Raw genomic sequence first — 27,961 nt, forward strand, 5'->3', positions numbered from 1 at the left:
CCGTGGCTAATATCTGCTTAGGTTTCCACTTATTCTCCAGGTCACACGAGCTGTGTTTGGAAAAATGATCATAAACACTGACCTTCAGAATACCATTTCTTGGGCATTTTTGAAAGGGACAGTGTAGACACTGTGGATTTCTTGGGCGTGTAAGAAATCATTACAGAACAGCAGTCGACACATGAAATAATTCATTTAATTCATTTAACTTAATTTTAACATATTAAATATTCACCGAGCTTGTTTTCTATGGAGTTTGCATTGAGGTTGTAGTGATTTTTTCATATACTGCCAGCCCTGAGCTTTTAATCCTGTGGCTGGAAATGCTTAGACTCCTGAATTGTTAGACTATTTTATAGAGCATGACCCGTACTTAGGCCATTTACCTCTACTGTTGTTTAATAATATCCTTTTTGCTCACAATGGGGTAGATGTTGTATATACAACTGGTGAAGCAGGTCTTTCACATCTAAAGATTTGCATTTCTAATTTCTAAGTAAGATGTTATTGCTTGCTCCCTTGCTCATCTATCATCTACCTACCTACCTACCTATCACCCATCTAATCTTTGCTCTGCACCAGGCACTATTTTAAGTGCCTTAAAAATATGAACTTATTTAATTCTCACAGTAGCCCAATTAAGTGGTTATCCCATTCCATCCCATTTCACAGATGGGGAAACTCAGGAACAGAAACATTAAGTCACTCGGTCACAGTCACACAGCCAGTTCAATGGTGCTGTCTGAACACGAGCTCAAGTCTCCTGGCCCCATACACTGGGCCTGTGTGTGTAAAGCATTCTAGTTTTGTGAGCAATCACTTGTCCCCTGTCACTGAGGGAAAATCATTCCTCTGTTGAATGAAACAGGGAGAGGTCTCGTGAGGAAGCAGAGCTGGTTACAAAGTGTGTGTGGTGGTTGGCGGGGGGTTTTGCTGGAAAATATCTGGTATCCATTTACAAGATACTCTTAATAGCATCTCCACTGTGTCATGGAGAGATTCAATAATGGTACCAAAGGAATTTAGTTGAAGTGAATGTTGGAGCAAAGAACATACAGTGATGTAATTCTTGAAGTGGGGGGAGGAGTATAATGTTCATTTGGGACTAGAGATGAGGGAACAGGCCCTTGGGGCCTTGGCCTTGGTTGGCCTGTCTGCCTAAGGCCAGCATGGAAACAGTGGCCCAGGTCCAGATGTTCTGTTATTTATCTCCTGTGTTCTCGCCTCCACCCCTGGTTAAGAGGACTGTGGACTCCTCAGACACCACAGATTAATTCAGGCGTCTTCTTTTTGCTCTCTGCAAATGCGTTCTTCACAGGCACTGAGGTGAGCAAGAGATGGGGTTCAGCCGTGTGCTGGGTACGGCGGGTTCTGCCTTCCTCATGCAGGTGTTTTCTTTACCGAGGTCTTGATGGGAAGGTGGTGGAGACAGAAATGCGTGGAGCGTGAGAAGAGGGAATGGTGAGGTGTCTCACCAACAAGCCTATATAAATACACTTCTCTGGGCTTCGAAGAAGCACGTACCAGGCCTTCAGAGTGGAATAACTATTTTGCTTCCTCTTAATTAAAGGAATTATATGACTCCCTTGCGAGAAAGCAAAATGAGTTATTTTATCATAATTAAGCTTTTAAAACAGCAACTTGCAGTACTTTGAAAAAGTCATGGAGTATATGGAGTTACACTCGATTCCTTTTTTTTTGTTTTGTTTTGATGCTGAAATTGGGCAATTAGAACACTTCTTCTTTCTCCAAATGGAACAGAGCTCTTTCTGTCCTTCCAATTTTTCAGAGCTGCTTCTTAAGGAAGCCTACCAGCTTCCTTATGACATTTCTCAAAAAGCCTTGCTTTGCTGTAGTGTTTCCAAAATTTCAACATTTTATCTACAGATTAATTTTCCATCCTTAAAATTCCAACTAATTGGAAGTTCTTTTGTCTGTTTATCGATTAGTTTTCTGCACCCAAAGGGAAACACATCATCATCTTCATACCTGAGCTATTTTGTTAAACAAAACTTAAAATTAGGAACATTTGCTAATAAGTCCCATATCCAGGCATATTCCCAAAAGAAATGTGTCTATATGAGCACCAAAAGATATGCCAGGGATTTTCATAGCAGCATTATTCATAAGTGCTCCAAAATGAAAACAACTCAAATGCCCATCAGAAATAGAAGAGAAAAATACATGGTATATTCATATTGAATAATCATGTAATGGGATAAAATATATCAATAAAGATGAATGAACCTCTGTTATATTCAAGAACATAGGTAAATCTTATGAATATATTTTTGATTGATGGGAGTTAGACATAAAACATATAGTGCGTTTATATTTACATATAAGTTCAAAAACACTGAAAATCTTAAAGGCATAGAGATGGGATAAGACTTAGAAAACTTTTTTAAAAAGGATACTTTTACTTGCAATATGTTACCATGTCATCTGCATATTGAAAAGAATGTTTTCTTAATCAAAAACCTTGAATGTATAATATTGAAGTTGCTGAGGACTGATTACAAATCTATTTCTGACAGATTTTCTTTTTATGGGTCATTTCCGCCATATATTCTATGTTACTTTGTGAAGAAATCCTCAAATTTGTTGTGCTGTGTGGATACAAAGGTAATACTCAAAGGAATTGTCCGAGAATATACGTTTATGTTTTAGCAGAGGATTAAATCACAAGCTTTAACCACAGAACTATTTTTTCCTTCCCTTTTCCACCTCACTTCTTGCCCACTGGCCTCTTAAATTCTCCCACTGCCTTTTCCTTCCCCCCTCTTCTTCTCTGATGTGCAATTAAGCTGTTCTCCCTAGTCCCATCTTCTGCCTTCCCCCTGCAACCCCTTGCCATCTGGAACTTTAGCTACTCTGATGATAATTTCTCTACCTCCTTTGCTGCATTATTTCTAAATCCCCACTACCTGCCCTAGCGCCTATCCAGCACTCTGGTCTCGAATGCCCAGCTGCCTGGTCAGACACACGTGGCTACATCTTTTGCCAAAATTATGCAATAAACGTAAAATCAAACTCATTTCTCACTAAACTAGCTGTGGCTTTCTACTTGGTGATCTGGGTTGGTGGCACCACCACTCACCCAGGTGCCCGGCCCCCCATCTCTGGGTTACCTTTAACTCCCCTCCTCACCATTAATAACTAGTCACCCAAGGACACCGACTCTGCCTTTTACATTCTCCTCTCTGCCACAGGGTTGTCACCATCTTAGACCTTCGTCATTTTATCTCTCTGTTGCAAGGCTCTTCTCATGCTAATTCTTCCTATGTTTGGCTACTTCCCTGGGTTGAATAGTGTTCCCCCTCAAATTCATGCCCACCAGGAACCCGCAGATGTGACCTCATTTGGAAATAGTCATTGCCAACATTAGTCAAGTTAAGATGAGATCAAAGTAGAGTAGGGCTCGCCCCAAATCCAATACCATTGGTGTCCTTATTAGAAGAGGCAAATTTGATGGGGAGACATTATCACACGGAGAGAGAATACCATGAGAAGGCAGAGACAGAGATTGGAGTGGAGCATCTACAAGCCAAGGAATGCCAAAGATTGCCTGCAACCAGCAGAAGCTACAAGAGAGCCACACAATGGATTCTCCCCAAGAGACTTCAGAGGGAGCACGGCCCCACTGATGCCTTGATTTCACACTTACAGCCTCCACAACTGTGACAGAATAAATTTGTGGTGTTTTAAGCCACCCAGCTATGTACTTTGTTCTGGCAGTCTTCATAAAGAAAGAAAGCTACCACCATAGTCTTCACAAAACACTGCTTTTTACCATAATACTTCTTTCTTCCAGAACTTTCAATGCCTCCCTCTTGTCTACCAGCTTAATCTCAGTGATGCCTTTACCAGTCAGGTGGTGTGCTCTGCTCCTTCCGCTGTTATAACTTCATGTGAGTTCTGCTACAGCCTAACAAATCCGCATGCTTCATCCCTTCCCAGCATCCACCTGCCTTTTCCCATGTGCACAATGTCTGACGGGACTTCTCCCCGCTGAAATTGTGCTACTTTTTCAAGGTGTTCAAAGACTCAAACTTTTTTTTTTATATTTTATTTATTTATTTGACAGAGAGAGAGCACAAGTAGGCAGAGTGACAGGCAGATTGAGAGGGAGAAACAGGCTCTCTGCCGAGCAGGGAGCCAGATGTGGGGCTCGATCCCAAGACCCCGGGATCGTGACCTGAGCCGAAAGCAGCCGCTTAATGGACTGAGCCACCCAGGTGCCCCCAAAGACTCAATCTTGAGACCCCGAGATCATGACCTGAGCCAAAGTCAAGAGTCGGATGCTCAACTGACTATGCCCCTTTGACATATTATTAAAAAGACACAGGGCAACATGCAAGGCTGTTCTGTAACTTTTTTTGAAAAAGTCTTTTCCCAGTTCAACTGAGTCCAAAGGGCTTAATTTGACCATATTTTAAGGAAATGAAAGGCAGAATTATTCTAATGCTTCTTAATGCCAAAATGGAGGTCATTTTCAGCTTTACTGGTGTCTCTGGTGATCTTACTCCTGGCTCCAGCCTTTCTGACTCCTGACTCAAGAGAGGAAATCATTTCTGTTTGCTCAGGGCAATGATCAAGGCCCTGACCTTAGAGCACACAGCTAGAACACTTTGATGAGCAAGGTTTCAGTATCCTGCCGGGCTTTGGCCTAGAGCAGCCTAAACACTGGGGAAGGGAATGGTTTTGTGGCTGCGCTAATGAGGAAAATCCAAACTGATCCACATGTGGAGATATCATATCCCACCAAGTGATAACTGCCACTATTTGGAAGCATGTTTATCAGGGCTGGTTGCTGGAGATACCTAGAGAAGGGAAAGAGCGAGGTCTTTATGAACTGTGGACCATGCTATCCATATTCCTTCTGATTTGTTAAGAGATGCATTGGGCTTCCATCTCCAACATCACTCTCAGACTGTTGTGGAATAACCCTCTGTGAAGCATAGTGATGTCTTGATCTGAACAGAATTTTGATGACTTGTGTCAAAATTTTAATTCCATTAAATAGATCCATTGAGTAAGGAATAGATTCTTCGTGGTGGAAATACATCATTGCAAATGGCTTTGTTTCAGTTTCTTTATCCTTTGCAATTTTGTTTTTATTTTTGTCCTTGCCTGGTGGAAATGATGTGAAGAACAGCTCCCTGGTTCCTTAGGAGTGAAGGTTGCCCACAGATTCTGATATGGTTTGGTTGTAGTAGACCTGTATCTCATAGCAAAGCTCCCATACAATGCCAACTGTCTTGGCTGTCCAGGTAGAAAAGTTCTTCATATGCCTGCCTACCAGCATGTAGTCTATGGGCATTCTCTGCTCTCTTCTTGTCCCCTGATGAGAATGGAGTGTTTACCCTCAAGGAGTTCTGTATGAACTAGCCTATGTGGAGACATCTGGAGTGGCAGCTAAATGGGTCTGCAGGAGGCAAAAGGTCCAGGCCTTGAGCACTGCAGACCACACTGGAAGGTGGCCCAGAGTTAGACATCCCAACCATCTAGGACAAAGTGGAAGGTAGTCTTCTAGAGCCCAAGGCTGAGATGACTAATCTGGTGTTGGCTTTGCAAATTGCTGGGAGAGGAAGAGGGTCTTAAAGCTAGAGTCCACCATAACCACTGCCTGAGTCTAAGATTGACCACTTGATGGCTTTTGGAGCCTCTCCTTTTAAAAACTGCCAATTCAATGTTGATCATCTTTACAGGAATTTTTACCTCGAGAACCCTTGGCTTCAAGAGGACTGGGAAGCCTCAAAGACTGTAAATAAAATGTGTGTAAATACATGTATAAGAAAGAAAGAGAAGCCATTGTGTTCATTTCAGTTTTTCAAACTGGGGCGTAGTTAGTTTTGGTTATTTCAGAAACCAGAGAGTCAAGGGGGTTGATGGGAGCTCTGTACCATCTTTAACCTCTGCAGTCTTTAATCAGCTGATTATCAGTGGATGGGAAAGCTAATTTCAACATTCCTGTCTATGTCTCTCCTGGCTATGCTCTGAACACCTAAAGAAGAACCCCGTTGTACTAGTGCTGAATAACAGAAAGCAAAACTGACTATAGCATGAAACATGAAACTTTAGGTTTGGAAAGTACTTCCCATCTTAGAAATTTCCCCTTTGAAGAATTTCCATGTCCAAGAAATACGGGAGAATGTGACTCTGGGGTTTTAATACCAGTGAGTGGCAAGGTAGCGGCCTGAAATAGAAAGAGGCTTTGGAGGTACGCAGAGCAGAGTTAGAATCATGGTACTGCTCCTTCCGCACTGTGGGGCCTGTGGCAGACCGTCGAAATCAGCTCTCAGCTTCCTTCTCCACCAGGGGCGACAATGGTACCCACCTCATAGAGCTGTTCTGACCACTTAATGGAAAATGTATAAGGCATTTAGCGCACAGCCTACCACATTGTTGCTCTATAAACAACAGACATCATTTCTGTGTTCTTTATCAGTAGGATCCCGAGATAATGCAAGAGGGAAATAGAGACCTCATGGAGGAGGAGGAAGTTAGGGGAAATCAAGGAAGGATGTATGTGTGTTGGGGGGGGGGTGGGCACGAGGCAGTAGCCAATGGCCTTGGATCAGGATGAAGAATGAACCAGCCTACCAAGATATTACTAGGATGGCTGCCACTACCCTGAAAGTCCTGGCCAGCTGCAGACTTGGAAGGGTCCCTGTGCACATTCAAGCCGGAGCCAGGGGACTGGAATGGATTTGGATGGTGAATCATGAACTTAGGAAAGTGTTGCGAGACTGCCTTATTTGTGGCATTTGCCTCTTAATAGCACAGTTTCCCCCATTTTGTGCAACTGATTTTTTGTGTGTGTGTGTAAACTCCCCACTTATTACATTATGGCAGAGTTTTACAGTAATAAAAACAGTAGTAATTTTTGTTAAGAGAATGGGACTCTCCCCGGTTGTTACTAAAACAAAGCTGGGGCGCCTGGGTGGCTCAGTTGGTTAAGCGACTGCCTTCGGCTCAGGTCATGATCCTGGAGTCCCGGGATCGAGTCCCGCATCGGGCTCCCTGCTCGGCAGGGAGTCTGCTTCTCCCTATGACCCTCCTCCCTCTCATGCTCTCTGTCTCTCATTCTCTCTCTCAAAATAAATAAATAAATAAAATCTTTAAAAAAAATAATAAATAAAATAAAACAAAGCTGTTTCTTTCCTTCTGGCCCTGTGTCACCAGCTAGACCCCAAGACCTGACCTTTACTGTCTACCTGCTTGGACCCACCGACCTTTGTCCCGCAATTTTCCTTAAGCTCTTCTTTCCAGCTTATCTCTTAACTCAGGCAAAGGACAGTATGGACACAACGTCCCATGATGGGAACGGAAACTACCCCACCAGCGATAATGACTGCCCAACTCTAGTGGCCCAGACCATCCAGACCAGCTTGAGTTAAAGCTCTGACTCGCCCCTGCTTTAGGTGGACCATGGAGTGACCTCAATCACCTTTATCTCATTAAAACACTAAAATCTCCACCCAAGGAGGAGCACAAGCCTCATTTACCTAACATACCATGTATGTATAGGCATGTTTCCTCAAGGCGCATGCGTGACCTTAGGCCCGCCTCTACGTACCACGCAAATTGTCCCTATCTAAATATTCATCCTAACCCTAAATAGAAGGCACCCGTTCACTCTTGGTCGAGGCATCATGGCTTTGGAAGTCATTCCCCATGATCTCTTTATTGGCTGCAAATAAGCTTCCTTTGTGACAGCTCGCCTGATAGAGAGTATCTTTGACTCACTAAGGAGCGAACTCACTTAGTTCTGTGACACCTGGAGATTTCCATTCACTCCATTTCCTAAAGTTCGCTCGGAAATGTGGTAAGAGCTGACCTGAACAACAAACGCTCTTCCTGGCAGAACATGGAGAACCAGCTTGTAGTTCAAAAAGCAGGATAGTCACGCTACCAGGGTTTGTGTCAAACAACAGTCTGGGACGCACAGAATCATGTGAAAAGAAGGTGAGAAGCAGTCCCTCTGGGAAAAAAGGGTTGGTTTTGCCCTGTGCTGCATTCCTGATTCACTGATGTGCTGGTTTAATTTGTACCTGAGACCTTTCTCATACCTTTTTCAAGTAAAGAAGGTTAAAGCTAGTAAACAGAGCAATTAAGCTCATTAGAATTACAAATGTGCAGTGGGGGAATTTGGGGTGAGGAGATAATTGTCCGTATAAATAAGCAATTTATGGTGAAGTGTAGAGTTTCACACTAGATAGAGTCTTTAAAATAAGGACAGGAAGTTGAAGACACAGGCTGGCAAGCATTCTAGAACTTTAAGAACCACAAGTGGATGCTGGGTTTTTTTTTGTTTTTGTTTTTTTAATTTTATTTATTCACTTGACAGAAAGAGACAGAGTGAGAGAGGGAACACAAGCAGGGGGAGTGGAAGGGGGAGAAGCAGGCTTCCCGCCGAGCAGGGAGCCCAACATGGGGCTCGATCCCAGGACCCTGGAACCATGACCTGAGCCGAAGGCAGACGCTTAACCACTGAGCCACCAAGGAGTCCCGGACACTGGCCTTTTAAAACTAGGATCCCCCAGTGTGGTTGTTGGTGCATAAGGAAAGAGGTCAGCCAAAACTGTGTCCTTCCACTCATAATTCATAGTGCTCTAAATTTTTTTTCCTCTCAAATTTCCTTAGGGGCTGTTGGATTTATCTTTTCTTTCTTTTTTTTTTTTAAGTTGGGCCTCATTGGGTAATGATTTTGTTAAACATGAGGAAGTATTTTGCTTTTGTCTGTTGGCTGTGTTTTCACAGTTGTCCTTCTGCATGCTTAGCACACCTCTGGGTAGCCTAGACCCTCATGCCAACAAGGGTTTACTGAGCACCTACTATGTGGAGACAGAAGAGTCATGGTTTTGAGCAGAGGCTTTGTCTTTACTGCCTACAAACTGCCTTGTGTCAGGCACTTCTTTAATTTCTCAGTTTTCTCATCTGTAAAGTGGGACTAAGGGTATTCATCCCACAGAATTGTGAAGATTAAATGAGTTAATACATGTAAAGCACTCAGAACATATATCAAAGGCACATTCAGCAGAAACTGCTCTTAGGTACTGAACCATTCCCTGGTGCCAGGCACTGCCATCTTGAGAACTTTGTATTAATTAACTTACTTAATTCCCACGAGGACCCTGTGAGGTAGGTACTATTATTATCCTCTTTTGTGGATGATGAAACTAAGGCTTACAGAAGTTAAGTGATGCTCTAGTTATTAGAAAGACTAGCAGAAGTCATCAAAGAGTAATCAGTAACATAAGAAAATATAAAATAGTATTGTGGTATAATTAAAAAATAAATATTAGGTCTTAGTCCTTGCTTCCTGGCACAGAGCTTCTAAAACCTTTGGAATTGGGGTGCCTGGGTGGCTCAGCCAGTTAAGCATCTGCCTTCGGCTCAGGTCATGATCCCAGGGTTCTGGATCAAACCCCATGTCAGGTTCCTTGCTCAGTGGAGATCCTGCTTCTCCCTCTCCCTTGCCCCTGTGCCTCCCCCTGCTTATGCTCTCGCTTGCTCTCTCTCACTCCTGTACTCTCTCTCAAATAAATAAATAAAATCTTTAAAAAAATAAAACCTTTTGAATTTATTCTTTTGTATGCTAATGAGATGGTTTACTGGGGAGTAGGGGCTACATAGCTAAAGGATGGGGCTGGTCCCCAGAAAGATCAAGCCATGGTTAAAGGGATGGAACTTTAAGCTCCGCCCTCTGACCTTTGGGGATGTCAGAATGGCTGGAGATTGAGTTCAGTCACCAAGGTCAATGATTTAATTAACCATGCTTACATAATGAAACCTTGCTAAACCACTAAACAACAGGTTCAGTGAGCTTCTGGATTGGCGAACACGTCAAGGTGCTGGGAGGGTGCTCCAAGAGAGGTAGTAGAAGCTGTGAAGCTGTACACTCTCCCCTCCCCAAACCTCACCCTATGCATCTCTTCCATTTGGCTGTTCTTGAGTTATAACCTTCATAATAATCCCGTAAACATAGCAAAGTGTTTTTCTGAGTTCTGTCAGTTAGTTTTATGAATTACTGAACTTGAGGAGGGTGTCATATGACCCGCTGATTTACAGCCAGTTGGACGAAGTATGGGAGGCCTGGGACCTGTGATTGGCATCTGAAGTGAGGGCCATCTGTGGGACTGAGGACTTTAACTTGTGGGATCTGACACTAACTCCAGTAGATAGTGGTAGAATTGAATTGAATTGTTGGACACCTAGCTGGTGTTTTAGCATCGAAAATTGAGAAGTATTGGTCTGACCTAAATCTCTCGCCTCTAGGTGTCTTCTCTTTTTCTCTTTTTGAACTGAATCTTCATCTCTTCCACTTTGGAAGGATTCTCCTTGCTGAACATCTCACCCCCATCCTTATCTCTGCATTCCCATGACCAGGTCACGTGTGCCTGCTCAATGGTCACATTATTTCAACTATGTCTCCATGTTCATGTGAGGACTTAGACCCATCTGAGCATATTTGGGAGGATCCATGGTGTAGCAATGCCTGGTGTCCCTGAGGGGATACGTGTAGCCTCCTGTAAATAACTCTAGAGGAGGAGAGCATCATGTCGTGCAAGAGAAGACATCATGTCCTGCATTGGGAGGGTGGGCTGAGTGTGAGCATAGCAAGTCTGCTACTCGGCTTGCCCTAGTGCCTCTATCCCAAGGACTTCCGCTTGGGTCCCAGAGAGGGGAGCTGGAAACGAAAGAGCGTCAGAACTCAAAGGGCAGTTTCCCTCAAACCTCCCTGGTTGACATCAACTGGGGGAGGAGCCCAACAGGCTCTGTCACGGGAGGGTGGGGTGGCAGGGGGAAGGGGATTGGCACTGTGGGAGGGGGTGGCATCTCAGCTTTCAGTGGATGCATTGGGTGGTGTGGGTTTGCACAGGGCAACGGCAGCTTAGTGGAGCCTCAGTGGCCTTGGCAATAAAATTTCTCCAGGGAGAGGGCCCAGAGCAGGGCTGGAAGGAAACCAACACCAGGGAGTTGCTGAAAGGAACGTTTCACTTGCACACAGTGCTGGTTGAGCAGTGGCCCTCCACCACCTTCATGTCCTTGGGACCTCAGAACAAGAGCTTATTTGGAAATAGGATTGTTACAGATATAAGATGAGGTCATGCTAGGGTGATCCCTTAACACAGCTGGTATCCTTGTAAAAAGAGAAGAAGAGGCTCAGAGACAGGCACACAGAGAGGAACAGGCCATGTGATGATGGTGGTTGAGATTGGAGAGATGTATCTACAACACAAGGAACACCAAGGGTTGCTGGCAACCACCAGGGACTTGGAGGGAGGCATGGGACAGACTCTCCCTAAGAGCCTCCAGAAGGAAACAACCCTGCTGACACCTCAGATTTGGACTTCCAGCCCCAAAACTGTAAGAGAGACAGTTTTATTGTTTCAAGCCACCCACTCCATGGTGATGTGTCATGACCGCTTTTGGAAACTAATACGCACAACTTAGACCTCTTCCTGAGCACTCCCAAAGTACATGGGGAAACATTTTGAAGGATTCCTACAGAGAGTGTGGAGCCAGAACCACGTAAACATTGTTTTTTTATTCTTTGATTTCTGTTTTCTCTCTCAAGCTCATAAGTGCTATGAGGGAAACGAGGTCATGGAACTGCATCTCTCACCACAGTGACTCATGACCACTGATCCATGATGGCAGAGTATGGCTGATTAGCTGCACTGAAAGAGGACCAGGTCCCTGTGAGTAATTCTGGACCTGCATAAGGGACATCTTGTAAAATGTGAGGGTCTTGGGGTCGGAGTATGCAGGAAGCACCCTGCACATACTGAAAATCATGTAAATCATATGGCTTTGTTATCAGCAGAGCCCAGCCCTGCACATCTCCCCTGGCTGGAAATAGGAATGCTCTTCTTTTCCACGTCCCTTATGTCCCTAGAATTCTACTTCAAATGTATGTTTCCCATGATCCTTAGCTTACTATCCTCATCCAACACAGGCAACTCCTTTCTTCTACGTTCTCTGAGTGTTTTAGTCTCTTCCAGTTGCTATAACAAAAATACCATAGACTGAGTGTCTTAAAACAACAGGAAATTATTTCTCACAGTTCTGAAGGTGGGAAAGTCTGAGATCAGGGTGCCAGGATTACTGAGTTCCAGTGAGGGCTCTCTTCCAGAGTGCAGACCTAGCCTTATCCCCTCACCCAGCACTGAGCACTGAGAGGCCAGTGCTCTTGTGACTCAAGAGGGCACCAATCCTGTTCATAAGGGCCACACCCTCATGACCTCATTTAATCCCAGTTCCCTCCCAACATACCTCCTAATACCATCACATTGGGGGGTAGAGTTTCAGCATATGAATTTGGGGGGACACGGCATTCAGTGTATGACACTGAGTACTTACTTTTAGTTGTCAATTTTTGACCCTCACAGCTTAGGACTCACCCTCCTTTGAATTCTAAGCAAGGTTACACTTGCTTTTTATACCCAGATTATTATGGTATCAGTCTGCCTCCATCAAAAAGACCCCTGCTGTTTCTGAGCACTTCCTGAAGCTCTGTCTTCAGTTTGTTCTGGGGCAAACAGCTCTGGCCCCTTGGATTTGGCTCTTCCATCAACTGCTTATGCCCCTGTCATCTCATCTGTCCCTGGTGGCCTTGAAGAAATTATCTTTCCTGGTCTGGCCGCTGCTACCCCAATCCTAGTTTTAAGACACGGGATATTGCTCTTTCTTCCCTGTATAAACCTGTCTTAAGAATGAACACAAGCCTTGTCCTAATTTCCCACACTACCCTGAGACGCTGAAACTTTTATAAGGTTTTATTGAAGATTCAGCAATAACTGAAAGAAAAATTAAAATTGCTCTGCAAGTATAGACCCAGCCCAGAGTTTGCTACACAACCAGTATCCCACCTAATGCCTGGATAGTCTTCCATGGATGAGGGAGGCTGTCTAGATCTTTCCAGGCTTCATTTTCAGGAAAAACTGCCTTCTTGGATCCCATGAGAGGGAGTAATTCCCTCTACCACCATCTCAAGTCCACTTGGCCGGGTCTTCAATTTCTGCCTCTTCCCAGGAAGACAGTGAAAGTATGGATTCACTCCAGAGAAAAACTCACCTCCAGCCACATAGCATCATCTAGTCCTTTGTCCCCAGCAACTCAACCACACTCACTTAATTAATGTATCAGTGCTCCATTTTCTTCTAAGGAAGATGCAAGAAGCTTAAGTTACCAGGTTGCATCATGAATATGCATTAGTAGACCTGTTCTCTTCAGATGCAATGTTCATCTTCATGTCTGTATGACATCTGTGCTCCTAGCTAGACAATAAGATTCTCAGTAATAGAGAGTAAGGGTTGTATTCCCTTTCTTCTGACTTTCTTGTACCCTCCATCCCTATGCTACACACACACACACACACACACACACACACACACACACACGCTCAAGACCTAAAATCATGGATCCTGTATACACAGCAGGCACTCAATGATCACCAGATTGTTTGTTTTGTCACAAAGCTTCTGAAACAACTGAAGGATTAAAAAGACTGTAAATAATGCCTACTTCCATTCTGAAGATATTTTGCTTTTTTCAGTTTTTACATGCTAAATTCATTAGCTTTTTCAAATTGAAAAAAAATTAAAAGTATTTCTTTCCAGTATTTCTACAGTACCAGTCTCTGTCCCAATTACCATTTCTCTGGACCCCCACTGTGTGCATGGTGTCACTAATTTGCTATTGGCTTTCTAAGCTGCTACTCACACATCCTCCATCCTACCCAAACCCACATTCCCTGGGAGACCTCCCCACCATCTGCTCCCGTTCATTCACGCACAAATACTTAGTCATTTCAAATGCAAGATAAGCTCTTTGCTGCTTCTTTGTCTCTTCCAGGGAGAGAAAAGAGCTGATATTCTTGCTTTCTTGAGTTCTTGCTTTCTGCCCCTCATACAATCAAAAGAGAAAGAAAAGGTATTGCTTATGGGATATTTTGAAAAACAGTCAACTGTTCCCAACATTTCTCCAAATAGCAAGTGAGTTTTTCATATTCAGCCCTGCCACGTCTGGCAGATGATGTTTTGTCATAAAACCTTGAAGCCATAAGTGGACTGACACATCTGTATCTCTTTGGCCTTGTCATATTTAAGAAGCAGCAGACAATAGAAATGCAAGAATCTTCTTCAGTCAGGCTTAGGGGAAGAGGCCCCAAAGAGCTTTGCAATTAAGGCATTTTGCTTTTAGGTCAGTGGAAGTTATGCAGTGTAATATTGTCAATACAGACCCTACATTCTTTTTCTTTTTTAGCTTTATTTATTTTTTGAGAGAGAAAGAGAGAGCGTGCGCACACATTGGGGGCAGGGAGGGGGGCAGAGGGAGAGGGAGAATCCCAAGCAGACTCCCTGCGCAGCACAGAGTCAGATGAGGGGCTCAATCTCCGACCCTGAGACCATGACCTGAGACGAAATCAAGAGTTGGAGCTTAACCGACAACTTAACCAACTGAGCCATCCAGGTGCCCCAAGACCTTAGACTCTTAAGTTATTTTTTCTTGGATAAGGCAACACAAGCAGAGAACACACTGGTGCTTCACTTTTCAAATTCCAATAAGTACAATGAAGTTCTTAATTAAATGAAAGCAATAAAACAGAGGGTTTTTTATTTTTTCCTACTCAGCACCATCTGAATATAGTACTTTCTTCACACATCATCTTCACCCTTGAGCTGGATATGTCATGTTGACAAATACAAGAAAATAATAAATACCAGGCTCTGTGGCTGTTTCATATTATTGCTTTAATTCGAGAAATTTCAGGGAAAGAGAGGCAGGAATCAAACAAGACAAAAGGCAATGTATGTTGCAGCCAAGTTTGAAACCAAAGGACTCCTTTCCCATCCACTGGGTTTATTTATACTCTTGCTCTCATTTGATGTATCAGAATCTCTTAGAACCAAACTCAGTTTGCTTGACTGTGTTGGTGGATGCTATTAAAAAAATAAACTCACCCAGAAATAAAAGAGTAGTTTTCATCACAGAAGTAATATCTAGTTACAGATAAAATAATCCATTCACCTTCACCTAGGTCTTAAGTTGAGCTCAGCATAAATGGGAGTATTTTCAGGTTCCATCGGTGGGTGAAAGCAAGAACAAATGGGCTTGGTTGAGGGAGGTGGTGGAGGGTAGGGTAGGTTCCTCTTTCCAAATACACTCCATCCCCAAATGCTAGCTTCCTCTCCTTCTTTTCTCAGTCCTCAGTGATGAGAAAGCACGGGGATTTGGCTATTTTCATACTGAATTCATAGAATTCATCAGCTTAGGGTCAATCTGAAGTTTGAACTTACATACCTTTTGCCTTTTTTAAAGGACAAATTGTAGCTAGCTAAATGCAGTTTGAAATACACACTTTCAAAATCTTCATTTCTCATCTTAAGAATCTTTTTCCCATTTCTCCATTAGGAACACTGTCTAATCTGGATCAATAAAAACACTGGCAGAAAATAGAAGAGTCTGAGAAAGGAAAAAAATGTAGAGTATTTTTTTTAACATCTATGTTACTATTCATATCCAGGACTTGCCATTTTCTATGGTACAGTTGAAATTGGAGGAAAAAAATTGATTTCATTTCACAAAAAAGGATAAATACAGACATTCATTGTTGACCAAGGACCTAATCCCCGTGAGCATAGAGTGGATTCTCATGGCCCTCTCTCCAGGCCTTGTATGACCAGAAGGGGATGGGCTGACTACAGTGCTGTGGACCCCCCAGCATGGCAGTCTTCAAGGGCAGCATGCGGCCCTTTGGTGAAGCAACGTGCCACAGAGCTCCCTGCAATTGCAGAGTCTCCAGAGAGTGGACTGGCTGTGCCTGTTGACACACACCCACCGGCTAAACCACAGGTCCAAATGCAATGTGCAGCGCTCAGAGGCCACATGTGGAGTTTTAGATTGCCATAATCATGTATAATGCCTACCCTTGGTTTAGAAGATGGGTGGGAGCAGGAGAAAAATGCCCTGGTCAAACTAAAAATGTTTCCTATAGTCAAGGCAGTAATAATGGATTTGGATATAATTGAGGAGAAAGCAAAAACAAAATTCAATGCATGCCTACTTTCTGATAATTTCAAATCATATCAGGATTGAAAGAGAGAGCAAACCTGGTCTAAATCTAATGATGTTTTGTGAAAGTCATTGCGCAGTCTAATGTTTGTGTGTAGATAAAACCATGTGGCTAGCATTAGCTAGTGTTTCTGCTACAGTTCCAATGCTATTACTCCAAAACACAGAAAAATGTAGAAGCTAGAGGTGGAATTTCTTGGAAACTATCCCTCTGCTTATTCAGTTGGGTGGCTCAAGAAGGCAAGGTCCCCATGAGCACCCCAAAATCATTTTCCATCTTCCTTTAGTTCTATTGTCAGGATCTGAAATTGTCTGGAATCAAGTGAAGATATCCCCTGGATAATAAAAATAGCTTTTATGTATTTTGCGCTTACTATGTGTCAGGTGTTACTCTAAGCACTTTACGTGTGTCAATTTATTTAATAATTACAGTAACCTTATGAAGTAGGTACTATCATTACTATCCCCATTTTACAGATGAGAAAACTGAGGCATGGTGAGGTTAAGTAACTAACCCAACTGGTAAGTGTTGGAAGAAGGATTCCAACCCATGCACTGTGAGTGCAGAGTGTGTGCCTTTAAAGTTATGATGCCCTACCTCCAAGTTTAAGCAATAGCTAGCATTTATTATGCCCTCCCTCTGTGCCAGACTCTGAGCATTTTACATGAATTCACTCATTTAATTATTACATCAATTCTATGAAATAGGTACTATTATTATTATCCTGTTTCGTACAAGAGAAAACTGAAGCACAGTGGGGCAAAGTATTGTGCTCAAGGTCATATGAAGTTACAACTTTTTGTAAGTGGACAACTTGGGAATCAAACCCATCACTCTTGGTCCAGTACCTGTACTTTTTAATAACAGGCATGTGTATGATTAAAGACAAACACTGGGTCTGATTCATCTCTGTTTCTACTTTCATCCATAAGCAAGGTGCTTTCAACATTGAAAAAAACCAGTAAATATCTGTTGAATGCTTCATTTTAAAAACTGGTGTACAAAAATAATTTACATATAAGGGAATTAGTATCTTATAAAGATGGCGTTCTCCAATTACTGGGGAGAAGATGAATTATTTAATGTTTGCTGGGACAGATGGCTAACCACTTAAAAGAAATATTTAAAAAAACCACAGGTGAATGTGTTTTGATCTTTGAGTTGGCATGGACTTCTAAACTTAATAATGAAGCCAGAAACCATAAAGGGAAGCGTGATAAATTGGACTACATAAAAATTAAAAATTCTGTATGGCAAAATTCACTGTAAAGAATGTTAATAGGCAGATAGCCAATCAGCAGAAAAATTAGCAGCATCTAGGATCCTAATACACAGGACTTACTTTTCTTAATGTATCCAGAGCACTTACAAACCAATAAGAAAAAAAATTTTGAACAAAGGGCAAAGGATATAATCAGGCAGTTTTACAAAACAGCCAATAAATATCTGAAAAGATATTCAATAAGTAGATAAATATAAAAACAAGGTATCTTTTTTATGTATTATCAGATTGACAAAAGGCAGAAAAACAGGTACTGATGGTGAAAATACAATGGACACAATCTTTCCGAGAACACCTTGTCAGTATTCTCCTCATCCCTAAACTTTTCTTAGCTATCACATTAGGTGTCCAGCCAATTCTGGCTAAGGGATACAAGAGGGAATTTGCTAGGAGCTTCTGGGAAGCATTGTTCTTGGGTAAAAAGAGATGTATGGGAGGAAATGCCCCTCTTCTTACAGGTGTTGTCATGTGATGCCTGGAATTCTGATGCCATTTTGTAACCATGAGGGATAAGCTTGAGAACTGGACCAGTACACTGAAGATACCAGATGAACAGGATGGAAAAAATCTTGTATTTGGTGACATTACTGAGTTGCTGACTTAACCCTAGAATGTCCCAACTTCCAAACTTCTTGTTATGTAATTATACTCAATTCCTTATGTTTTTATTTCTTTAATCGGAACTCCTATTCTTTGTAACTGAAGGAATCTTGACAAAATGAATCAAATGTGTATATGCTTTGAATCTAAAATGTAATTTCTAGAGCTTCACCTCAAGGAGATAACTAGACAAGTACAAAGAGAGTATATACAACATACTATACGCAGTGAAAAACTCAGAAACCATTTAAATGCCCTTCAAAGAGAAATTGGTTTAATACACAATGTATTTCTGCAACAAAAAAAAATGATGAAGCAGATTTATATTTACAGACAAAAAATGTTATTCGAGGCATATTGTTCAGGGGAAAAATCAGGTTACAAAAGAGCATACATCAGTAAGATGTCATTTGTATAAGATTATGTATATCTGATTAAAGAGATGTGTAGAAGGATATTCACCAAATTGAGGGTTAAGGGTAGGGTTGTTAAGCCATAGATGCATAGAGAAAGACCCTTCCAGAGACAAACACAGGCAGAGTCTGATAGGCCATTGCTCCTGGGAAAGTGAATATTGGTCATTGGCCTTCAAGGCTTTTTTACCAATGGCAAAGCTATCTTTAAGATGCGGATAAGAATAAGGCATTGTAGTGGTGCCTGGGTGGCTCAGTCGGTTAGGCGTCTGCCTTCAGCTCAGGTCATGATCCCAGGGTTCTGGGATCGAGCCCCACATCAGGCTTCCTGCTCAGTGGGGAGCCTACTTCTCTCTCTCCCTCTGCTGTTCCCCCTGCTTGTGCTTCCTCTTGCTCTGTCAAATAAATAAATAAAATCTTTAAAAAAAAAAAAAAGAAGAAGGCATTATAGCCAAGGAACTTCACATTTCTGGTCTCACTGGCAAGACTTCCTCTTGTGAGATGGTGTATCCATCGGAGCTGGTGTCCTCTGTTTCTGGCCGGATGCCTTCAGTGGCAAGTTCCAGAATCCTCAACTTTAACCAGTCAGGAAATGATTATCTTGCCTAACTCAAGTCCTGAGTTAGAGTGGACTTGCGGTGTGATTGATTCATCAAAGACCATTAGTCACATTCTTACTGCTGCACTTGAATTAACTGCTTGGGATAAGGATAGCATTGCCCTCGCCTACCTAGGTTTTCCAACAGAACTGAGGTTGGGTTGGCTTTCCCTGAGTGGTTGGTACCTGACCAAAATGTTAAGAAAAAAGTGGGGGAGGTATTTGAGTTGTGGGTGGGCACTCCACAGTGTCCACTAACTCACTGCACTGGTCCTTATTTTATTACTCCAACTTCCTTGTTTTAATACCCAGTGGTTTTGTCTACAGGGACATAATGTGCTGATCTTTCAGACATAGCATGTTTCCTGTTTACAAGCACTTCTGATAATAACTTACATCTAGTTATTATTTAATGAAGTGCTTACCATGTGCCAAACACTATTTTAAGAGCCTTGCACATAGGAAGGAGAGAATATACTTATTTTGCAGATGTACTTATTTTTGAACTTATTTTTCCATTCTAAGTAATCAATCTAAAACTATAAAAATGCATTCAAATTAATAGCACCTTAGGACCCACCTCAGTCTCCTGCGTGCTGTGATTACTGTGTGTCTATCTCTCCAGCCTGAATTACTCTGGAAATTGACAAGAGTCAATCTCTGACTCTTCAAAGCAGAGGCAAGATCCAGATGCTTCTTCTAGTTTTAGTCCTGATGTGCCTCATCAAAATGAGCCAGACATTCACTATGCTATTTATACTTATTAAGTTATCATTCTCTCAACAACACTATTAGGTTTATTTTATTATCTTGGGAGATTTTACAGATATGGAAACAGGCTCAGAAAGTTCAAATAACATATCCGAAATTAAAGATAAAAGCCAAAGTTCTTTCCACCATATTCCCTTTTCTCTTAAAAAAAAAAAAGTCTTACATTATAAGCTTTAATTGCATATCCTTAATGTAGTGATCCACTCCTTATTGTTCTTTTGAAACTCACCAGGTTTCAACCAAATGCTGAGCATGTAGTTCTAGCTTAATAACTATCTGGCCATTATCCAATCAAATTAGGATAGACTGGGGATCACTGCTTTAAGCACACAATCTTGTATGTGAATTTAGCTGCCTCCCAGCTGGTATGCATTCTCCTGATGGTGCATTCCGAGCTACTTAGAATTTCCTATCTGCCTCTGTATAAAAGACACTGTAGTCAAAACATGAGAATTAGTTGACTTGCTATATACGTGCCATTGAAAAATTGCCCCACAGGTTTTTAGCTCACTAAAAAATTACAAAACAGAAAGAGAAATTTTACAGCTTCCCCAAGACTTTGGTGTAGGGGGGGTGGGGGATGAATGGTTCAAAAGCTTAATAACAGCAGCCTATCAACCAGGGATTTGAAAAATCAAGTCATGTTCTTCCTGCTACTTAAGTCAATACCAAGGGTAAAGATTTTGCAATCAGAAGCTCACTAGCAATTTTGCTGGGAAGTGCTCAACAATGGAATGCCACTTAATACCCCCAGCTGGATGGGAGCTGTGGCCCAACAGTACCAAGTGTGTCGTCCTCTTAAAATATGACTCAGAAGCATTCACGGAGCTGAGATATTGAGGTCCTAAAAATAGCTTATTTTTATATTGGTGTTTTCCCTAACTACAGCCTCGCTGAAAGAATGCATGTGTTCACAGTTCCACTTTCCCTTTCATAGTGCTTTTAAATTACATGCCCTTACGGCCACTTCCAGGCCTCCCAGAAATACTTCTTATTGTAAAACAGGGTCCTGTGGAAGGCTGCCATCCGAGTATCCAATTCCTGCGCCTGACATTGCCACGGCCACCAGAGGGGAAGACTTCTCTTTAGCCTTTGGAAAACAAGAAATGCTTATTCTCAGGAAAGTATGATTTCTTCTGCCCCTGAACTTTTAAAGGCACTTTGCTGGTTCCCATGACTGTTGTGCTCTGATGAGCTTCAGCAATCAGAATATTTTGCTTATTTTTAACATTGAGGAAATGGATCATTCTTTGACATACCAGCAGAGGCAATTTTAGAAGGCAAAACTGCAGTGATAATAACATATTATAATAAAGCCACCACATATTTACTGGATGTCATACCGTTTTTAAGCATTTTCATAGCACTACCTAATTTGAGTGGGAGAATAGGCTGGCCAGGTTGTAAACCCATGTCGTTGGCTTATCAGATCCTTGCTCACACTCATCACTGCTGTTTTATTCTACCAGCAACAGAAGGATGCAGATGGAGAAGAGTGGCCTTGCCTCATTCAGCTGAACTTTGTTTTTCTGGTTCACATTTGAAGTAACATCGAAGCGAAGGCCTCAGTGCAGCCTCTCCAATTTCCCCCTGAGATACCTAAGTCACAGAGAATAAAAACTCACTCAAGTGCCTCAAACTGGAACCTCAAGAAACAGAATCTGGGAGAAATTTCCACTATTAGAAAGGCTGTTGGAATTAAAATAAACAGTAACCTAGCCATGCTTAATTTTATAAGACAAAGAAGCCCTATCCCCATGAAAAAAGATAAGGACACATCATTCCCTCTTCTTTACATGTCCCCCTGGCTCAGACTCAGGGCCCGAATAAAGCATGAAAAGGGTTATAGTACTCTCTGTCTCTCTTTTTTAAAGATTTTATTTATTTATTTATTACTTACTTACTTAGAGTCCGTGTGTACATGAGCAGGGGGAGGGGGAGAGGGAGAGGGAGAGAGAGAGTCTCATGCAGACTCTGTTCTGAACATGGAGCCTGACGTGGAGCTCCATCTCATGACCCCTGAGATCATGACCTGAACCGAAATCAAGAGTCGGCTGCTTGATTGACTGAGCCACCCGGGTGCCCCTCTAGTACTTGCTGCTACATGGACTAGTTTAGAGGTGACCAGGTTCCTAGCCCCTAATTGACCCCAACATAATTATACTGGCATAAGCATTCTGTGACTTCCAGGAAACAACAAAGGAGGAAATGTGAAGTGGGAGGGATGTAGGACATGTGTGTATGTGTTGGGGGAGGTTGGGATGGGGATAAGAGACTGGTGGTAGCTCAGTGTCATCTGGAAGGTACAGCCTTTGGATGTGAAGTATAATGGGCGTGGGCTGGTAGAGATACATGACGGGGAGAGAATGCTCAGAAATACTGCACTGATTCAGAGTTGCAGAAACCTGGCCAGCTGAGGAGGAGACACATCTTGGTACAGGAGAGCCACACTAGGAATTGGATGGGATGTCTTGCATTTCAAACTGCTGCTCTTACTGAAGATCCAAATGGGGGACTGACCTCCCCGCAAGGACAGTTGAGCCAATGCCTCTTCTGATGAAGATGACTGGGGAGCCCACCTGTGTGCTCAGGGTATGGGGAGGTGCATGTCTATTTCCTCAGTGCCTTAAGATCAGGAATCTGGCTGATTGTATTTCAGGTAGGCACTTGATATTTGTTAAAGAAACAAGGCAACACTGAGTCTGGATAGAGAGGATGAGTAAGGAGGATAAAAATTACATATATGTGTGTGTTAGAAAAAGAGAGAGAACTGTACAAAAAGCACACAGAAGTACAATAGGGAGCAACCACCATCTGAGGGATTCAGAGGCAGAGATTATATCTTGTGTGCTATACACTGAATTCATGGCTAAAGGCTCACAAAAAACTAAGAAGGTCAAAGTATATCGGTGAAGGACACAGAATCCACAATGACATCAAAAGTTATGAAACTCTATGTAGTAAATAACCTAACATAAAAATACGTAAGGCAAAACTATTAAACAATATAAAGAGAAATTGGGAGAAACAGGACTGTTATTGTTATGAGAGACTTAAATGCACATCTTTCAGCCTACGACTGATCGAAAACGTAAAATCAAATAACACTATGGAAGGATGTTAACGATCATAGAGCTGTACCAACAGATATACATCTAACTTTCTGTCCTTCAAAGAATACACCTCCTTCTCAGGAGTCCGTACAAAAACTTGTGATACAGTAAGTCACATAGAAAATCTCAGTAAATCTCTCATGGAAGTGAATGAATTTTTAAACATTAAAGCCAGTATAGGGTAGAAAAAGAAAAATTAAAACTCTATAATACAAAACTGAAAGAAAAAAAGTTAAACTTGGGAAAATCAGCCTTATTTATAATAGCAGAAATAGGAAATAACACCAATGTATCAGTCCCCTGGCTTGCTGCCTTATTACCAACACCGGTATAGACACACACCCATACATGTATACATAAACAGAGTCATCTCATTACTAGTAATAGTAGTAGCAGGGCTGAGGCCAATTCTAGATATCAAAAAATAATATAGCGAGATTTAACTTGTGCTGGGAAAGTTTCCTTCCACTGCAAGTATGTTCTCTAACCAGGTGTTTTTCATCCGAGATTCTACCATTAGAAATTCACTTTAATACATTAAGCAATGTACTTTCTAGGCACATCTTTCGGAGGCTAAAGATACCTGAGAGGAGTACTGAATCAAGTCATTAACACCTCAGCAGGAATTCCAGGTATTATGAAGTGCACCTTTTCCAGGTTCAGGCCCCAGGGAGGAGTGAAGGTTTTGCTGGTGTCAATGGAAGGAACAGTGTGTCATTTCACTGATGGCTTCTCTAGATTGTGATTATATCAAATATCTGAGGGGAATGTTTGGGAGAGGGAACCAGTTATGATGAAAAACAAATAATATATAATAGATCTCCAATATTTATTTGTTTTCCTGTGATTGTATCACTCAAGTGTGGTACAGAAAAATTTAGTTCAATAAAGCCTTGATTGATTCTATACACATTTATATATAATCTGGTACATTTACTGTATTTTGTTCATTATATTTATATTTAAATCTGACTTCGGACTGTGCTAAGTAGCTATACTCGGAGTTCTCAATCTTGGGAGCTAAAAAAGGTTAGGGTATTAAGGAGGGCACGTGTTGTGATGAGCACTGGGTGTTATACCCAACTAATGAATCGTTGAACACTACATCAAAAACTAATGATGTACTATACATTGGCTAACTGAACATAATAAAAAATAAATTAATTTAAAAAATAAAAAAAATTTAAAAGGTTAGGGAGGGTGGGAGGGGAATTGTCTTTTCCTTAGCACTGAAAATGACTGCATAGTACAGAAATAATAATACCTTACATTTGATATCACTTCCATATGTGTGAGCTCAAAATTCTCACACATGCATTATCATAGCCTTCTGGGTAGCAGCTGAACTCAGGATTTTCACCTATTAGGGTGTTAATTTTGTTGGGGTTAATTGGAATTGTTTCCTGGATCCCCCCTCTACCCCCCAGGCAAAGCGAATTGAAGGAAGCTATCTTATTTACTCAGTTCTCTCTCTTAAAAACATCCTGAATGATTTGTGGTTATATTATTCTCTCATGTGAAAGTGCTAGGCTTTTGTTCTCTGTCTATTGTCACTGTTTCCAATTACCTTCTTCCCCCCCATCCCTCACTCCCAATCCCTATTCCTGCCTCCAGGGTAGTAAGAAAGTAGATTTGCTGATTTACTTTTCTGCATTGTTGGGGAAATGTCATTTGCTCATTACGTTATATTCTCAGTGTTAGGTAGTTTGGCTAAGTCAATGTTGAACTTAGGTCATGTGAATTTTATTCCTTGGTCTGCCACTAATTCACATGGTAATAGACTGTAAGTTATTGAACTGTCATGCCTTAGTATGCACAGCTATAAAATTAAGATAAGATTGCAAAAACTACCGGCAATGGTACTTTTAATTCAAATGACTGATCTCTATTAGTGCAATGGGTTCTCTGGGGCACAAGTACTTAGTTTAGAGATGACTCCCTGAAGTTCTCTGCAAAAGCTTGTGTGTGTATATGTGTTTTCTTGGGAGAGGGTTCTTAAGTTTCCTTGGGGTCAGAGGAACCTGTGTGCCCTGCAGCCTCTGGGGCGGCTGTTCATAAACACTGGTCTGGGGATGCATGAAGCATTTTCATTGGTCCATGATGAAATGTGAAAAAAAAAAAAAAAAAAAAGGACAGTTGTAAAGGAGTTTCCACATAGCTAAATGTATTTAGTTTTAAAAACTGCATTTCATTTTAAAAGTATATATTTTCCAATTTGTTGGTGTTTAACTTAATGTTATGATAGTGTTAATGTAGGGTAGAGCCCCATCCCCCTGCCCCAGTGGCTTCCCTTCGCAAAATTTAAGTTAGCTTCAAAAAATTTATTAATACTTTCATGGCTCATGAAACTGAGTATTTGGGAATTACAGCTTTTCTAGAGGATTCTCTTGGCCTTTATTTTCCCTTCTAACTTTTGCTATCTGTCTCTGGCTATTTTGAGAATAATATTAATCAAGTATCATTGGTTTGCCTCTAGAGCCAGCCTATTCAATACCAGTCAATAGTCATCAGCCTCAAAGAACAAACAGGTCTTCACCTTAGGTGTTATTCAAGGGATGGCTCACACACAAATCACAGTGCATTTAAACTTTTCTTCCCCTCAGATCTCATGTTCAGCAGAACTGCTCAGCTTCTTTCCCTTAGCCCTTGCACTGCCAACTTCCCCCTGCCTTCTCTACCCCCTTCTGAGCATGGTGCCATGTCCCATCCCTTGCTCCTCCCTGGAGACCCTCCAACTTGGGCAGATCCCCATGGGGTGTGATCCAGCAGCTAACCTACCTCCTTTCCACTGCCTCCTCCTTCCCCAAGCAGTCTTCCTAGAATTTTGGAAGATAAAATACTTGTAACAGAAGTTACAGTTCAAAGAACTGAGAACTTGAAAATGACAACTAGGGACGCCTGCGTGGCTCAAATGGTTAAGCATCTGCCTTCGGCTCAAGTCATGATCTCCAGGTCCTGGGATCGAGCCCGTGTCGGGCTCCCAACTCAGCAGGGAGTCTTCTCCCTCTCCCTCTGCCTCTCCCCCTGCTTGTGCTCTGTCTCTCTCTTAAATGAATAAATAAAATCTTAAAAAAAAAAAAAGAAAAGAAAATGGCAACTATAAACTACATTATTCATCCTTAATCTGGATGGATGTTTATACCTGATATCCTTAATCCTTAATCAGGTGGATGTTTACACCTGATATCCTTAATCTTTCATTTCGTTTGTTTTTTCCCCTAGCCTTCTTCTTCTACCTACATTTTATTAGTAGTATAGAAGGGCAGCTCATTGGATGAAGGTAAAACATCTGGTCAAAGAGGGTAAGCCATGAAGAGAGGTAGAGAAGTGAAGAGCTGGTCTTCAGTCTGAGCAAGAATGGACCTGATAAGAGAGCGCTGTTGGTTTGGGGCTTCAGGAGTACTGGACAACTCATCTACCCCGGGTCTTTGAAGTGCCTTGAGACTGTTATCCATGCTGTAGTGCTATATCTGGGTTCATTCATTTATTCAACAACTGTCTATTGAATGCATGCTGTGCACTAGACACTGTACTAGGCACTGGGCATGCCACAATGAACAAACACAGACATGGTTTCTGCAAAGGTGAGCAGCTCAGACTGACACTGAATCAGCAAGATTAGGGAGAAGAGTATGTTTCAGATCAATGAGTTGACAGATGTATTGCCCAAGGAAGTTTCTTTAGCTTCTTAAAAGGAAATACAAGGATTTCAGACCAAGATTGATGCATCTAATCAAAGGGAATTGAAGGGTTGCAAGACAAGATCCATACCAGTGAGTCTTTAGTAATTATTCTCTAGCAAAAGGCATAAACTGAGGTCACTGATGTACCAGAGCATGTACTCCTTTCTAAGAAAAAAGCCCAGATCCCTGAATACTTGTGTCTTCCTCATTTTCTTGATTTGCCTTTCTGCTGCTCCATGTGGCCATTCCACCTGTAAGAGCATTGAGACCTCAGTTTCTCAGAAACCAGTCAAGAGCAAATATAAATCCAGGCCTGACTTAGTGCCCCCTGAAACAGATGCCCTCCATGCCATATTCACAGAGGCCAAAATTAAATCAAGCTGGCATCTGAGTTGGCTGGGGTGGAAGTCTATTTAATGCAACATAACCTTTAAACAAAGTTCATATTAACACTGGCCACTGTGTAAATCCTGTTTTTTTAGCTGAAAGGTAAGTACACCCTTTATACCTCATGCCTATGTTACCAAAACACTGGAGAAAATTTTGGTTTTAGGATGAATTACATCAGAAATTTTTAAATGGAAAAATTTTCTTTGTAAATGATCCAGTGGTTTTCTGCCATCAGATGGAAACAAAATGTAACATCCAAATTATTATTGTCCCTAAACTCTGTTGTTAGGAGGTGAGTCAACTGGAACTCGGGTTCTCTTGGTGCCTTAGGATATGGGTGATAATGAGGCAGAGGGGATGACCAAACACATGTGTGGGAAGATCAGCACTTCTCCAAGGTAAGCATTGAATGAAGGAGGCTAAGACTGGGTGAGAACACCAGGAGATGGTGGACACTGGGGTGGGCACTGGATGAGTGGGAGCTGGTGGCTGGGGTGAGAGGAAGAGGGTAAAGTGTTGGGAAGGACTTCTTTCCCTGTGTTACAAGGCCGCTTCTCTTAGTTTTGTGGCTTTGACACAAAGCACAAAGGACTATGACCAACATCTAATAAGCTTTCAATAAATGTGGGTGTTTACACCTGATATTCTACCCATTAGACACTGATATATACTAACAACTTCCTCCATAAAATAAAAATTCTCTTGGGAAGGTTTGAGTCCATTGACCATTCATTCTCTATGATGAATGTTATTAAGAATGCTTTCTTCGGGGTATCTAGTGGAGATCAGCTGAACAACCAGAGTTTGATGGCCAAGTAGACAAGAAGAAGCAAGGCAATTTGGGGTCAAGGAGATACTGGGCTGAGTGTGGGCACAAGTGGGGCCTTGGGAAGTCAGAAGTTTTTCTTTCTCCAGGATAATGTCCAGTGAAGGAGATACCAGGAAGCCAAATACAATAACTGCGGCTATGCGATTTTTGGCATAATACAGGATTCACATAACCCTAACTCTTCTAAGTTGTTAA

The 27,961-nt window shown here is 41.9% G+C and overlaps 1 long non-coding RNA gene across 1 annotated transcript; it reads left to right on the plus strand.

Moving 5' to 3' along the window:
- Nucleotides 1-883: 883 nt before the first annotated feature.
- On the plus strand, nt 884-26,582 carry LOC145721648 (uncharacterized). Its single transcript, XR_014145477.1, has 3 exons — nt 884-1,326; nt 11,588-11,711; nt 20,757-26,582. It is a non-coding gene; the product is annotated as an uncharacterized LOC145721648 (long non-coding RNA).
- Nucleotides 26,583-27,961: the final 1,379 nt, after the last annotated feature.

Source organism: Leptonychotes weddellii, chromosome 5 (assembly GCF_054177405.1).
Source record: "Leptonychotes weddellii isolate Sample4059 chromosome 5, ASM5417740v2, whole genome shotgun sequence".
In the NCBI taxonomy this organism is placed as follows: domain Eukaryota; kingdom Metazoa; phylum Chordata; class Mammalia; order Carnivora; family Phocidae; genus Leptonychotes; species Leptonychotes weddellii.